The sequence below is a fragment of the Molossus molossus genome, unplaced genomic scaffold (genome assembly GCF_014108415.1).
Source record: "Molossus molossus isolate mMolMol1 unplaced genomic scaffold, mMolMol1.p scaffold_m16_p_2, whole genome shotgun sequence".
Lineage (NCBI taxonomy): Eukaryota > Metazoa > Chordata > Mammalia > Chiroptera > Molossidae > Molossus > Molossus molossus.
In genome coordinates, this window is record NW_023425355.1 from 121422330 (window position 1) to 121438323 (window position 15994).

General features: G+C 36.5%; 1 pseudogene; it reads left to right on the forward strand.

Annotated features, from left to right (window-relative positions):
• The first annotated feature begins 8479 nt into the window (after window positions 1-8479).
• Window positions 8480-10289, forward strand: LOC118635496 (annotated as a pseudogene).
• The last annotated feature ends 5705 nt before the right edge of the window (window positions 10290-15994 follow it).

Sequence of the window (15994 nt, forward strand, 5' to 3'; positions counted from 1 at the left end):
GTATCAACACAACAAGTAATAAGTGTAGGAGAGGCTGTGGAGAAAAGAAACCCTCATTCACTGCTGGTGGGAATGTAAACTGGTACAGCCACTGTGTAATGCAATATGGAGGCTCCTCAAAAAGTTTAAAATAGAGTTACCATATGACTCAACCACTCCTGTTCTAGGTATTTACCCCAAAAATTTGAAAACATTTATTCACAAATGCATATGCACCACTTTGTGCATAGCAGCATTATTCATGATGGCCAACACAGAAATAACTGAAGTGTCCTCCAAATAAATGACTGGATAAAGAAGATTTAATACTGTATACAATGGAACACTACTCAGCTGTAAGAAAAGATGAAATACTGCCATTTGTGACAACATGGATCTTGAGAATATCATGCTAAGCGAAATAAGTCAGACAATAAAAGTTAAGAACCATATGTTTTCACTCATATGTGGGATATAAAACTGAAAGCATCAAATGAATAAAGAAAATTAAACAAAAACTTAAAGACAGACAGTATGGTGGTTACTAGAGGGAAGGAGGGTAGTAAAGGGTAGAGGGGGTCAAATATATGGTAATGGAAGAAAACTTGACTCTGGCTGGTGGGCACACAATGCGATATACAGATCATGTATCACAGAATTGTACACTTGAAACCTATAATCTTATTAACCATTGTCACTCCAATAAATTTTAAAAAAGGAAAAATTCTGAGAGATGAAAAAAATAAAAGTACAATTTTACAGAAGTTATGGAATTCAGCTAATGCAGTGCTTAAAGGAAAATTCTCATCTGTGGGTACCTCTATTACAAATATTTCAAATCAGTAACCTGACAGTCCACTTTAAGAGACAGTGGCGATAATAGTACACTAAATTCAAAGGCAGCATAAGGCAAGACAAAATTGAGACTATAGTGGACATAAAGTATAATATAGAAATACAATACAGAAAAGTCAGTAAAACCAGAAGTTGTTCTTTGAAAAGATCCATAAAATTGATAAAACTTTCACTATACCAACTAATAAAAAGACTTGACTGAATCAGGAATGAAAGAGGGAACATCATTATCAACCTTAGAAAAGTAAGATCTCTTCTTTGTAATATAATAAACAGACATATGCAAAGAAATATGACACTGATAAAATGGACAAATTTGTTAAGAAAACAACTAGAACTGACTCAAGAAAAGAGAAAATCTGGATTGACATATAACCAAAAAAAAAAAAAAAATTAATAATTAAATAACCTATACACAAGGAAAAACTCAGGCCCAGATTGTTTCACTGAAAAATTGTACCAGACATTCAGAGAAAAGTAAATTCCAGTCCCTTAGAAACTTCCCAAAAATAAAAGTGGTGGGATTACTTCCCAACTCTGTGTGGCCAGCATTACCCTGATTTGAAAACCAGACAAGGACATCTGTAAAAAATATGACTATAGGCCATAAGCTTTATGAATATAGATACAAAATTTCTAAGCAACAAAATACTAACAAACTCCAACAATGTATAAAAAGAAATAAAAAATGTGTGTGTGTGTGTGTGTAATGACCAAGTGGGATTTATCCCAGGAATGTAAATTTAAAATTCAGAAATAAATCAATGTAATACACTCTATCAATAGACTAAAGGACAGAAAACACATGGTTATCTCAGTAGACCCAAAGAATGCTTTGACAAAACCCACCACAATTTCACAAGAAAAATACTCAAAAAACATAGAGGAGAACCTCCTCAAAATGATAAAGGACATCTAAGAAACTCCCATACCTAACAGAATACTTAATGGTGAAAGACAACACTTTCCCATTATTATTAGCACATAGAAGTGGCATGAACAGATGTCACTTATGCCACTTCTAATTAACATTGTAGTAGACATTCTAGCCAGGTGATTTGGCAAGAAAATAAAAGGCATCAAGATTGGACAAAAGAAGTAAAACACTGTTTGCATATGACATTATATTGCATATAAAATATCCTAAATAATCCACTGAAAACCTACTAAAAGTAATGAATGACTTCAAAACTGCAGGTTAAAAGATCAATTTACACACAGAAAAACAAATTGTTCTAAATACTAGCAATGAGCAAATTAAAAATAAAGAACAACAGTTCTGTTTACATTATTATATTTAGGAATATGCTTAACTATGAGTGAAAGATTTGTACACTAAATAGTACAAAATATTGCTGAGAAAATTTAAAGAAGATCTTAATAAATGTACAGACATCCCATATTCATGGATTAGAAAAGTTCACATTGTTAGGGTGGCAGTATCCCCAAAAGCAATCTACAGATTCAGTGCAATTTTTATAAAAAATCTTAGCCTCATTTTAATCAGAAATTGACAAGCTGATTCTAAATTTAATATGAGGTCACATGGGATCCAGAGTAATCAAAATAATCTTTGAAAAAGAACAAATTTGGAGGACTTACATATCCCAATTTCAAAACTTACTCATAGCTGTAGTAATCAAGAGAGAGCAGAACTTGCATAAGTGTAGACATATATGTCATTAGAATTGAATTGAGAGTTGAAAAATAAGCCCTCATATTTTAGTCAATTGATTTGACAAGGGTCCCAAGACAATTTAATTGGGAAAGAATTTTCTTTTCAATTAATGATGCTAGGACAACTGCATATATACATACAAAGTAAATTTTCATCCCTAACTCATACCAGATGCAAAAAATTAACTCTAGCCCTGGACGGTTTGGCTCAGCGCTTAGAGCATCAGTCTGCGGTCCAGAGAGACCCGGGTTCGGTTCTCGCTAAGGGCACGTACCGCAGTTGCACTTTGTTCCCGGCCCTGGTTGGGTCATGCCGGAAGCAGCCACTCTATGTGTCCCTTTCACGTGGATGTTTCTCTCTCTCTCTCTCTCTTCCTCTCTTCCTCTCTCTCCCTCCCACTCTACCTGAACAAAAATGGAAAAATGTCCTCGGATGAGGAGTAAAAAAAAAAAAAAAAAATTAAAAGGGTCATAGAACAAAATACAGGTGCTAAAACTCTTACAAGAAAATGTAACAGTAAATCTTCATGACCTTGGGTTAGGGAATGGTTTCCTTGATATGACACCAAATACAAAAATAACAAAAGAGAGAATGAGTTAATTAATCTTCATCAAAATCTAAAGCTTTGGAGCTTAACGTTACCCTCAAGTAAGTTAAAAGACAAGCCAAAGAATGAGGAAATTAGATTTGCAAACCATATGTCTGATAGGGGACTTGTATCCAGACCATATAAAACATTTTTACAACTCTACAGTGAAAAGAACAAAAAAATTCAGTTTAAATGACAAATCATATGAACAGATATCTCTCCAAGAACATATCCAAACCAGTAAGTTTATGAAACGATGCTCAATGTCATTTTTAATTAGGGAAATGCATTGGAAACTGTGAAATGTTAATTAACACGTTCTAGATTTATTTATAATTAAAAAGACAGACAATAACAAGTGTTAGTGGAGATGAGAAGACATTGCTTGAGAAAATGTAAAATAGTTCAGCTGCTTTGGAAAACAGTTTGTCAATTCCTCGAAATATTAAACATAGATTTATCATTCTACACTAAGGGATATATCAATAAAAATCAAAAACAGATGTTTAAACCATAACTTGTACATAAATGTTCATAGCAACATATTCACAATAGGCAAAAGGTCTGAAATTACCTGAATGTCATCTGATAAATGGATGAACAAATGTGGTATGTCTATACAACAAAATATTCAATCACAAGGAATGAAATATTTATATATGGTACATCATGGATGAATATTGCAAACATGTGAAACAAGCTAACCAATAAATACCACATGTTTGATTCCTTTTATATGAAATGTGTATAATAGGTAAATATATAAAGACAGAAAGTAGATTTGTGGTTTTCTAAAGCTGACAGTGGAGGGAGGAATGGGCAATAACTGCAAATGGATATGAGGTTTCTTTTCAGGGTGATGAAAATATTCTAAAATTAGATTGTGGTGATTGTTGCTCAACTCTGTGACTACATGAAAAACCACTGAATGGGTGTTTTATGGTTTGTGAATTAGATCTCATTAAATCTGTTTTTTAAATGTAATACCAGAAGAGGAAACACTATATAAGATGTTATAACTGAATCCTCTATTTCAAATACTGGATTCTGTGTGGCTCGTTTCCTGGCTGCAGGTGTTTGAGCTGTGGCAATTGATTACTTTTGGCCCAATTGCTTTTCTTTGATGACTCTGATTGTGGCAGCCTAGCTCAGCAGATTTGTGTGCTGACCCTAGAGTGTTAATGACATGCCTATATTGCTATCAAGAAAGACCTGTGCTTTGGGGTACCAAAAGGAGATAGGCATCTGAAAGAATGGCTCAGTACCCTCATTCAGCAATTGACAGAATTGGCCTTCCCACAATTAGACCAGCTTTCAGTTTTATAAGTGATTTATTAAACTGGATTAGAATCTGAAACCTGAAATATGTGTTTTATCATTAGACTTCTCCCCCACACTCCTCCCATTTCTAATTTGTTTCCAAAGATGGTGAGAGCTGCGGTGGGTTGGTAATCCATTTAGCAGTTTAAAAATAATAAAAGAGAAGCTAAAGAAAACAAAACAGTGACTAGGGTGAGAGACATATGAAGGCTAGACTATACTGGATGTCCAAGATTGTCTACTCACATGGCTGACAACTGATGCCATCTGTCAGCTGGAAAGTCAGCTGTGGCTGTCAACCGTAAAACTACACATGGTCTCTGTATTTATCTTGGGCTTTTCAAAACATGGTGACCTCTCTCTCTCTCCTTTTTATATCTTTCCAACTTATTATCCCAAATAATTCCCATAATCATCACACAGAGAAACTTTAGGACAAAAAAACCCCAAACATTTTCTTATTCCCCACTCCAGCTATTGACCCATCTATCTCCTGATTTCAGCTACTCTTCAAATGTATCTTATAAATAATTTTTGTTTTTATCACAGCATAGCACAACTCTTAATAGTAAAGTCTCTGGGGTCTGACCACCTAAGATTAACATAACATGTACTCACAGATTCTTACCATCGTATTGTCTTATATCATTAGCCAGAAACACATGTTAAATAATAATTTGTGTTTGTGTTAAGGAATAATAAGTATCATCTGTGACTAGTTCCTGATTTTTAAAGGGAATGTATCTCAAGTTTGTCCATTAAGCATGATTTTTGCTGTAAACTTTTGAATATAACCACTTACCAAATTCAGTAAATTCTCTTTGACTCAAATTATTATGAGAATTCTATTGAGATAGTTATATTTCTCCTTTCCAGTTTAATATGGAGTATAAATTCCCTAATGTTCAAACTATACATTTTATGATGCATTCCTGAGAAAAATTCTACCTGAAAATATGTATTAAAATATTATAATTGAATTTGCTTAACTAAGATGTTATTTCTATGTTTATGGGTGAAATAAGCCTATAATTTTATTTTATTTTAATATCCTTAAAGTGTTTTGGAGCCAAGGTTGTATGCTAGCCATATAAAATTGTCAGCTTTCCTTTTGTTAAATATGATTTATTTCTCCCCTTTATTTTTTTACATACTGTATTTCTTGTTGCATTTTTTTTCTTTTACCGCCTTACATTGTATAGATAAAATGTCTTCTGCTAGTAAAAGCTGAAATAACTTATTTTAATTGTTCTCATTCTTTTTTGTGGGGTTTCTAGTTGTTCAGTAATTAATCAACTACTTCTGTAACTTTGCTTCATACTCTATACAATGAGAAAACCTTTTTGTTTTAATTCATTCATTTATTTATTTAATTTTTTTTTACTCATTTCCTATCCACCCCTTTGGCAACCATCAGCTTGCTCTTTGTATCTATGGGTCTGTTTCTGTTTCTGTTTTTCTTTGTTTATTCATTTGTTTTGTTTGTTTAAGATTCCACATATAAGTGAAATCATGTAGTATTTGTCTTTGACTTGTTCCATTTAGCATAATAATCTAGGTCCATCCATGTTGCCACAAGATAAGATTTTATGTATTTATTTTTATTGCTCAGTCACATTCAATTGTAAATGTATACCACATATTCTTTTTGTGTTCATCTATCAAGGGACATCTAGATCGCTTCTATATCTTGGCTATGGTAAATAATGCTACAGTGAACATAGAACATATTTTTAAAATAATTTTTCTTTATTGATTTTAGAGGGAGAAAGAGAGAGATAGAAACATCGATGAAAGAGAACATCGATTGGCTGCCTCCTGCATGCCCCCCACTGTGGATCGGGCCCACAACCTGGGCATGTGTCCTGACCAGGAATCGAACCGGCGACCTCTTGGTGCGTGGCATGATGCTCAACCACTGAGACACACTAGCCAGGAAAGAACATATTTTTAATATAATTTTTGAATAAGTGTTTTTGTTTTCTTCTGATCAGTACCCAGAAGTAGTATTTCTGGGTCATATGGCAGCTGTATATTTAAGTTTTGAGAAATTTCCTTACTGTTTTCCTTAATAGCTGTGTTCAACATTCTGTATACCCATTCTTAAATAGGGCCACCAAAACTTCATAAACTTTGGGCACCACAAAATTTTTATCTAACCCTGGAAGTCAAAGAAAAAAGACAGTTTGGGGAATATTAGAGTCACACAGGGTTACTTGAATGTACTCTGCATGACTATAAACCAAGACTGAGGGTTATGTGATATGAGAGCTGACAGAACCAATACACTTTTCTTTAAATGTGGGCAGCTTTTGGCTTCTCAAAAAGAGAAGTGTCTTTGCCCTGGCCGGTTTGGTTCAGTGGTTAGAGCATTGGCCTGCGGTCCCAAGAGACCCTGGTTCAGTTCCTGCTAAGGGCATGTACCTCGGTTGCAATTTGTCCCTGGCCCTGGTTGGGGCCTGCAGGAGGCAGCCACTCAATGTGTCCCTTTCACATCAATGTTTCTCTCTCTCTCTCTTTCTCTATCTCCTTCCCACTCTATCTGAACAAAAAATGGAAAAATGTCCTTGGGTGAGGATAAAAAAAAAGAGAGAAAGAAGTGTCTTTTGAAGGGGTTAAGGAGCACTATGAAGAGTGAAGACAAGATTGTTGATTATGGCCATACCATTAGCTATTGTTAAGTAAAAAAATATATACATTTTCAATTCTGTATATCCCACACAAATACATATCCCTAGAGATGGCAGTACACAAAATCTCCAATCCTTACAGAAACCTGATAACTTAGCTTATTATATCCCTATTTTGTGGCTACAGAAATGACAGATATGAAGGTTCTTTGAATTGTCTAAGACCTCACAGCTAGCAAATAACAAGATTCTGCAGTGTGCATTCTTCTTGTATACCACACACTCTCCTTTTCTGAGAAACATTGAAAATACATTGAAATGCACCTTCAAAGATTACTGTTCAATTCCTGCTATTGTATGATGTTGTCTTTATTGTTTTGTTTTCTATTTTATTCTTTGAAACTTCAAACAGCTTTCATTGTGTTTTTTTTTGGCCATTTTCTTATGTCTTATAGCTGAGATCTGGAAGCAGTGCAAGTGCCCATCAGTAGATGAGTGGTTTGAAAAGCTGTGGTAAATTTACAAATGAAATACTACTCAGCCATCAAAAAAAAAAAAAGGAAATCTTACCTTTTTGGACAGCATGGATGGATCTAGAGAGTATTAGGCTAACCGAAATAAGCCAGTCAGAGAAACACAAATACCATATTATTTTATTTACATGTGAAATCTAATGAAAAAAATTAACAAACAAAATAGAAACAGACTCATAGATACATAGCTGTCAGAGGAGAGGGGGTAGGGGCTGGGTGAAAAAGACGAAGGGGTTAGCAAAACAAAACAAAACAAAAAGCCTGTAGACACAAAACTGTACAGTGATTACCAGAGGGAAAGTGGGGTTGGGGAAGTAGAAGAGGGCATGGGGGGATAAATGGTGATGAAGGAGCCTTGACTTTGGGTGATGAACACACAGTATAATATACAGATGATTTATTTTAAAATAGTACACTTGAAAACGATATAATTTTATTAATCATTGTCACTCTAATAATTTCATTAAAAACAAAACAAAATAAAATATAACTTGGAGATCTTTCCTTGTCAGTGCATTAGGAATTCCTTCAATATTTCTTAGGACAGTATAGTGTTTTCACCCTTACATTCATGGACATAGCATTTCACCAAGCTCTTCAGATCTTGGTCAATCTGATAGATGAAAATTCCTTTTCAATAGCATCCCAATTTTCATACTTTACTTTTATTAGCGATTTAGCAACTCTTCATAAGTTTAAGATCTATTTTTATTTCCTTTCCTTGGAACTGTTTGTGGTTTTGTTTGTTTGTTTTGGCTAATTTTTCTATTGCATAGTTAATCTTACTGTTTTTTTGTTGTTGTTGAATATATTTATATAATAGGGAATTCATCATTTTGTGAAATAATGTGTTATTCAGGGATATCTTACATTACTGTATCAAAAATATCCCAAAATGGAGTGGTTAAATGTGGTAGAAATATATTTTTTTTCTTTCATGATTCTACTAGATACAAAGTCCATGTATCAACATATGGCTTCTAATTGTGAGTCTAAGGTGACACCTCTGCTTCTTACTAACCCCCAGAGATCAAGAAGAATGGAGAGGTCTGGAGGAGTCTGCCCACAATTTTTAAAGGGCAAGAATCAAAGATTCTATGCCTCACACTCACACCCCATTGGCCAGAACTTGGAGTAAGGCCCTATCTAGAAGCTTAGGGGACTGGGAAATACAGCCTTTAGATTGGCAGCCCTGTGCAAGTGAAACTAATACTATAGGAATAAGCCTGGCAGCTGTGGGCACAGATGGCAGTAGGGCAGCTGGCAAGCAGTGCAGGAACAGGACTGTGGCAGCTGCAGGGCTGGGTGACTATGTAGTAGTGGCACAGGAGTTCCAGAGAGGTCCGGGCCAAGTGGAACACTCACAGCGATGCGGAAAAGAAGGGCAAGAAGCCTGGAATCATGGTGTAGTTTAAGGGAGTCTTCCTCAAAGGTAAAAAGAGCAGAGATAAGAAAGCCCACGAGAAGGTGACAAAGTGGGGCCCTCTACACATTGTGGTGCTTTCCCTGCCTGAGTAAGTGGAGCCCGACAAACTGCTGAGCAACTACATCAAGAAAGAGGTGAAGTATTTAGGTCAGTTAACGTCCACACCAGGGTACCCGAATCCATCCAGTAAGAAAGAGATCCTGCACTTCATAGACAATGAAAAGAGAGCCAGCCAGCTACCGGGAAAGTTGACCCTGGAACACGATGAGGTTGTCAGTCTGTCTGCCTACCATGTCAAGCTGGCCTGGAGGGACAGGGAGGACACCATCCTCAGAGTCCCTATCCATGACATTGTGCCATGTCCTACGTGCTGAATGAGGCCTTGCACTGGTGGTCCTGAAGACAGTGCAGAACGCCAGTATCTCCCCAGCCAGAGTCTGTGTGTGGAAACTTCCAGAGGCCTCATCACAGACTCCCTGTCGGAGAGTGGGGTGGGGCCTGTGGGGGCCTGCTGCCTGGTGATCCTGGCCATGGAGAGCAAGATGGTAGCAGTGTAGCTGTACTTCCTGCTCAGGCAGGTCTTCCAGAGGGTGTACACGGAGTCCACCATCAACTTTCAGAACAGCCTTAATTGATGGGGCCTTGACATCCACCTACCACCTGTCCCTCCACAGTGGTGATGACTCTTCCACCAAGGTGTACATTAAAGAGCCATACCATACAAGACAAATGCCAGTACTTTCTCCTTACCCGAGTGCTGCATGCAGGTGGCATCTGGCCCTGGTCCTGCATGCCCACAGTACCCCATGCTAAGATAGTCCACCAGGGCAAGCTGAGCATCATGGCCACACACAGAGCTGCTGCAGAACAACATGTCACATTGCACACCCAGCTGGTCCTCTCAGGAGATCCAGAAGTTTGTGACGGGTCCTTGGTGCACGAGGTCTGTACCACCCTGCTTCAGGTCTGTGGGGGATAGCCGTAGTTCCTGCTGCTGGGTCTGCAGCCCTTCATGCCTGAGAAGGACAGCCTACACTTTGAGAACTTCCTTGAGATCATAAGAGTGAAGGACAGCCATGACATCATCACTGACAGCTTTAGCCATTACCTGAGAGACATGAGTTCCATCCCCAGCTCCACCTCCAACAGGAACAGGGCAGCAAGCAGCTCCTGCAACCAGTTACTGCCCTCAAATGTGGACAAGTGGGACCACATGATCTCAGATCTTAGCAGTGACATCGAGGTGCAGGGCTGTAGCATGGACCAGGACTTGGCCTGACAGTGCCAGAGCGCCCATGGGTTGGCCCTCCTGGTGCGGAGCTGGGGCTGGGCCAGGCCCCTGGCGATGTGGCCCTCTGTTGTGAAGAAGACCCTGGTACGATGGCAGAGGCTGGCCACCGGCTTTGTCAGGGGGGGTCCTGTCGGCCAGACCCCAGACAGCTGTTGGTTTTGCTCATGATGTTCCTTCTGAAACTCTCAGAAACCTTAGAAGAAGTTTACTACAATGTGAAATAAAATAATAAGAAGAACCTATTTGTTATGGAGGACAATTTTCAATTTGCCACAGTGAGTTAAACACAAAATTTTTCCAGTTAGTCCTTTACCTTTGCTTGTTGTGTAATATATATATATATTACAAAATGGTAGCTTATTTATATATCTGAATTTATCATTTCTTATGATTTTTGGATTTAGTGTCACCTTGAAAAGTACCTTTTTCATTCTGTGATTATCTTTTGAAAAAATCTATCATTTTTTCTAGGAAATATTATTGGAGTAGTGGCAACAGCCCCTGCTGTTTCTACCTCTTCTTCCCTGTCGTCTTCTTTTTTTGACATTTGAAATTGATATTAAATTATTAGTTTCATTATAGTAAAAATGCATGACACAGGAAATAACATTTATGTTCTGTGTTTTTGGCATTATATATCCACACAAATTCTAGTCTAAATATTTTCTAAGATTTTTTCCATTAGTATGATCTTTCTTTATGGACACGTTTTAAGATATACTAGACTCCACTTGTTTACTGCATTTATGTCCTCAATCTATGGCTCTGCGGAAATTAAAAAGAACTGGTGGTGTGTAAGGAAACACATATGATAGCTTAGGGAAAGATACAAGAAAGAGAGCTTGAAATGTTCATTAAATTGAATTAATAATTGAAATAAAAGCAATATACTTTGTAAAAGGTGATTTAATGACTCGGAAAATTTAATTATGGTGATCTGATTAAATTAGAGTGTCACAAAACATTGGTATCATCAGAATTGATCTGTGAGCACCATTGCAATTTTAGATTGACGAGGCTTCAGCAGGAGATAAAACAATTTTTCCCTCCAGTTAAGAGTCAAAGGACTTAAGTTGTAATACAAAAATATATATGATAACAACTTGACACTGTGCCTGCCTCCTCTCTCTCTTTCTCTCTCTCCCTTCCTCCCCCTTACACCCTCTTTCTTTTTTTCCTACTTATTTCCATCTCTTCCCCTTTTTTTCTCTTAAATGTTGTGCTGATTTCCTACTTCTGCTGTCATACACTGATTATTCTGATTTCAGAAATTAAGTTTTTTAAGTTTCCACTTGTGTGTCTGAGCAGAAAGGTGAGAGCAGTCCCCATCACAAATGTCATTAACACTCAAAAGGACAATTTTGAGTCATTTCTTAAAGATTATGTTTGCTGTTAGCTATTAGTGATATGTAAAAAATTATATCTTGATATGTCTGAATGTACTTAAATTATAACTTATTTTCTTGTTTTTGAGATACCTCTTTTTAAAATGTTTAATTTTTTTTTTTTATTGAATGTATTGGGGTGATATTGGTTCACAAAACCATACAGGTTTCACGTGTACAACTCAATAAAACATTATCCATCATCTGCTCACTGCAACATGTGCCCATCAACCCAAGAAAAGTCTCTTTTCCTCCCCTCCCATCTCATGCCTTTGCCCACCTCCAAACCCCAAACCCTCTTTTCCTCTGGCTATCACAACATTGTTGTTTGTGTCTGTGTGTTTTATACATATATATATTTATGTTTATATATATATTTATGTTTACATATATCTGTGTGTGTGTTTCTTAATCCCTTTAAATTATAACTTATTTTCAATGTCGGTTGGTTAATTTATGCTAATCTTGGCTTTGAAATCAACCAAAGTGTTATATATTCTAATGTTTTACTTTTTTATTTGTGGGTCAAGTGTTTTAAAATATAATTTTAAAAAATTTTTAAATGTCAACATCACACTTATTTTTTATCGTGCTATAATATACATAATATAAAATTTAGCATTTTAATCATTTCTACTTGTAGAGTCAGTGACATTAAATATATTCACATTGTTGTGTAACCGTCATCACCATGCATCTCCAGAATGTTTTCATCTTTCCAAACTGAAATTCTATATTCATTAAACAATAATTTCCCAATACCTCCTCTCCTTATACCCTGGCAACCATCATTCTACTTTCTGTTTCTGTGATTTGAGTACTCCGTGTGCTTTGTATAAGTGGAATCATACACTATTTGTCTTCTTGTGACTGGCTTATTTCATTCAGCATAATGCTTTCAGATTCGTTCATGTTATAACATGTGCCAGAATTTTCTTCCTTCTAAGGCTAAATAATATTCCATTGTGCATATGTATCACATTTTGTTTATTCATTAGATAGACATTTAGTTTGCTTCCACCTTATGGCTGTTTTAAGTAATGCTGCTATGAACAAGAGTATACAAATATGTGTTCAAGTTTTTGCTTTTAATTTTTTTTTTTTTTTTAATCCTCACCCGAGGACATTTTCCCATTTTTTTGTTCAGGTAGAGCGGGAGGGAGAGAGAGGAACAGAGAGAGAGAGAGAAACATCAATGTGAAAGGAACACATCGAGTGGCTGCCACCCGCACGACTGACCAGGGCCAGGGACAAACTACAACCGAGGTATGTGCCCTTAGCGGGAACCGAACCCGGGTCTCTCAGGACCGCAGGCCGACGCTCTAACCGCTGAGCCAAACTGGCCAGGGCTGCTTTTAGTTCTTTAAGGTATATATCTAAAAGTGAAATTGCTGAATCATATGCTAATTCTATGTTTAATCTTTTGAGGAACCACCATACTGTTTCTCTATGGTGGCTGTACAATTTTACATTCCCACCAGAAGTGTACAAAGGTTCAAGTTTTTTCACATCCTTGTCAAGAGTTGTTTCTTTTTTGTGGGTTTTTAAATATATGTGTAAAAGCCTAATAACCATCCTAAAGTGTGTGAAGTGGCATCTCATTGTGGTTTTTTCACTTTCCTAATAATTAGTAATGTTGAATATCTTTTCATGTGCTGATTGACTATGTGTATATTAGAGAAATGTCTGTTCATGTCTTCTGTATATTTTCAAATAGTGTCTTTTGGTTGGTTGTTTTTTGTTGTTGAGTTATTGGAATTCTTTGTACATTCTGGAAACTGATCCCAGATTCCATATATGACTTGCAAATATTTACTCTATTGATAATGTCCTCTGATGTATAAAATTTTTAATTTTTATATAGTCCAATTTATCTAGTTTTATTGTTGTTGCTTATGCTTTTGGTGTCATTTCCAAAATTCAGTGTGAAATCCAATGTCATGAAGCTTTTTTCCTATGTTTTCTAAGAGTTTCTGGAGTTTTAGCTCTTACATTTACGTCTTTAACCTATTCTGAGTTATTTTTTTGTATATGATGTATACTAAGGATCCAACTTCATTCTTGTGCATGTGAATATTGTTTTCCCAACACAGTTGTTGAAAAGGTTTATGCTTATCTTCATGTATGTTTCCAAGTTCTATTTTTTAAAGCATTATAGATGAAAAAAATGCATCCCCTCATGCAGTGATTTATTTTCTTTTGTTGTTTTTTCCAAAACGTTTAAATCAACTTTAGGGATAAAGAACTCAATTCCCTAGTAGTAAATTTTAGACATAGAATAAGCAAGCCATCCTTCAATGACGCTACCAGTTATTGTCACAAATGCTACTCTGATCTCTCAACTTGGTCACCATTACCCCAACATTGAAGTATTAATAAAAGAAATGAAAAAAAGAAATTATTTATAGGCTGTTAGGTATACAAGCAGGCAGGCTGAGAAAGGCACCGTTATTATTGATCAGCGTTTCCTTCACTGTGTATTAGTCAAGAATTGTAAGCCAGGCCCTGGCCAGTGTGGTTCAGTTGGTTGAGCAGTGTCCCTTGCACTGAAAGCTTGCCAGTTTGATTTCAGTCAGGGACATTCCCAGGTTGTGGGTTCAATCCCAGGTCAGGGTGTGTGTAGGAGGCAACCAATAGATATCTCTCTCTCTCTCTCTCTCTCTCTCTCTCTCTTTCACATCAGTGTTTCTCTCTCTCTTTCTCTGCCCTTCCTATCTCTCTAAAAAAATCAATAAAAACATATTTAGAAAAAAATGAATCCTTAAGCACAGAGGTCTTCATCCTACACAGCCTAAAGAATGGACCTGAGTAAGCAAAAATAATAATAATAAAATAAATAAAAATAAAATTGATATTTTTATTTTTAAAATGCCTCTTTTTGGAGCCAAAAGAATCATTTTTTGCATTACTTGCAGACTGTCACACAAAAGATGGTGTAACTCTGGGGGGCATGCATGTAGTTGGGGCCTCTTTGCATGGCTCTCCTACCACTTCTTCCACCAGAAACAACATGTTTGGAGGAGGGTAAGGAGGTGAAACAGGCAGCAAGCCAGAATTCAGTCAGCAGGACATTAAGACACACAAAACTCAGAATGCCTAGGAAAATGCTACTTAGGTGGAGCACAGCCAACATTGGGTCTAAGGCATATGGCAAAGATGAAAGATTCTGTAGGTAAGTTGGAATGACCCAGTGGATGATGAAGGAGCAGTAGGAGGTGACTGTCATAGACTTTGTCTTAAAAGGGGCTTTGCATGCTCTGAGAAAACAGTCCTGTAGCAAAAGAAGAGAACAGGAACTATATTAACCTAGGAACGGTTAGGTATATATTTTGAGATAATAGAAATATATTTATTTAAAATTATTTCCTGCCCGGTGGGTGTGGCTCAGTGGTTGAGCATTGACCCATGCACCAAGAAGTTGCCGGTTCGATTCCCAGTCAGGGCACATGCCCAGGTTGTGGGCCCGATCCCCAGTGGGGTGCATGCAGGCGGCGGCCAATCGATGTTCTCTCTCGTCGATGTTTATATCTCTCTCTCCATCTCCCTTGCTCTCTCTCTCAAATCAATAAAAATAAAAAAATTAAAAAATAAACAATTAAATAAAATTATTTCCTGATGCCGAAAGAGGCAGTGTGAAAGTGGCAAAAACCTAGATATTGAACATAAAGGTCAGTAAGATAGGGATTTAAACTCTGGTCGTCCCACTCCCTGGCCATATAACTATGCACAAGTGACTTTTTCTTTATCTATAAAATGGCAAGGAGCATATTTAGAGTAAAAAGTGATAATCCAAGCTAAGGGGTGTAAATCTTACTGTACAATTCCTGCCCCATAAATCAAAGATAATTCACATTTGTTATTGTTGTGGTTTCCAGACAAACAAACCGGAAGATTTTTTCAGCATTGTTAGAAACAGTGAATTGCATTTGAACTGATCTTTTAAGTATTTTCTCACAACCAAGTTTAAAGTAGATAAATCAATAAAATGAAATTTATATTGTAACAAGTACAGAAATAGCATCATACTGAGCTTCAATCTGAAGACTGAAAATTAACTTAAAATAATAACTAAAAACAGCTTCCATTCTAATATGTTTGAAGTGCCGAGTTTTAAGTGGCAGAACATAAAAATACCAAAGGTTAAGTCCAGTTGACTGTTACATTTAAATTCTGCACTGTTCATCCTTATTTGAGCCCTGGTTTTTGAAGCTTAATTTAAGCATTTCAGTGTTTCATCTTTTGGAATATTTTTTTTCCTATTTATTGAATTTATTGGGGTGACATTGGTTAACAAAATTATACAATTAT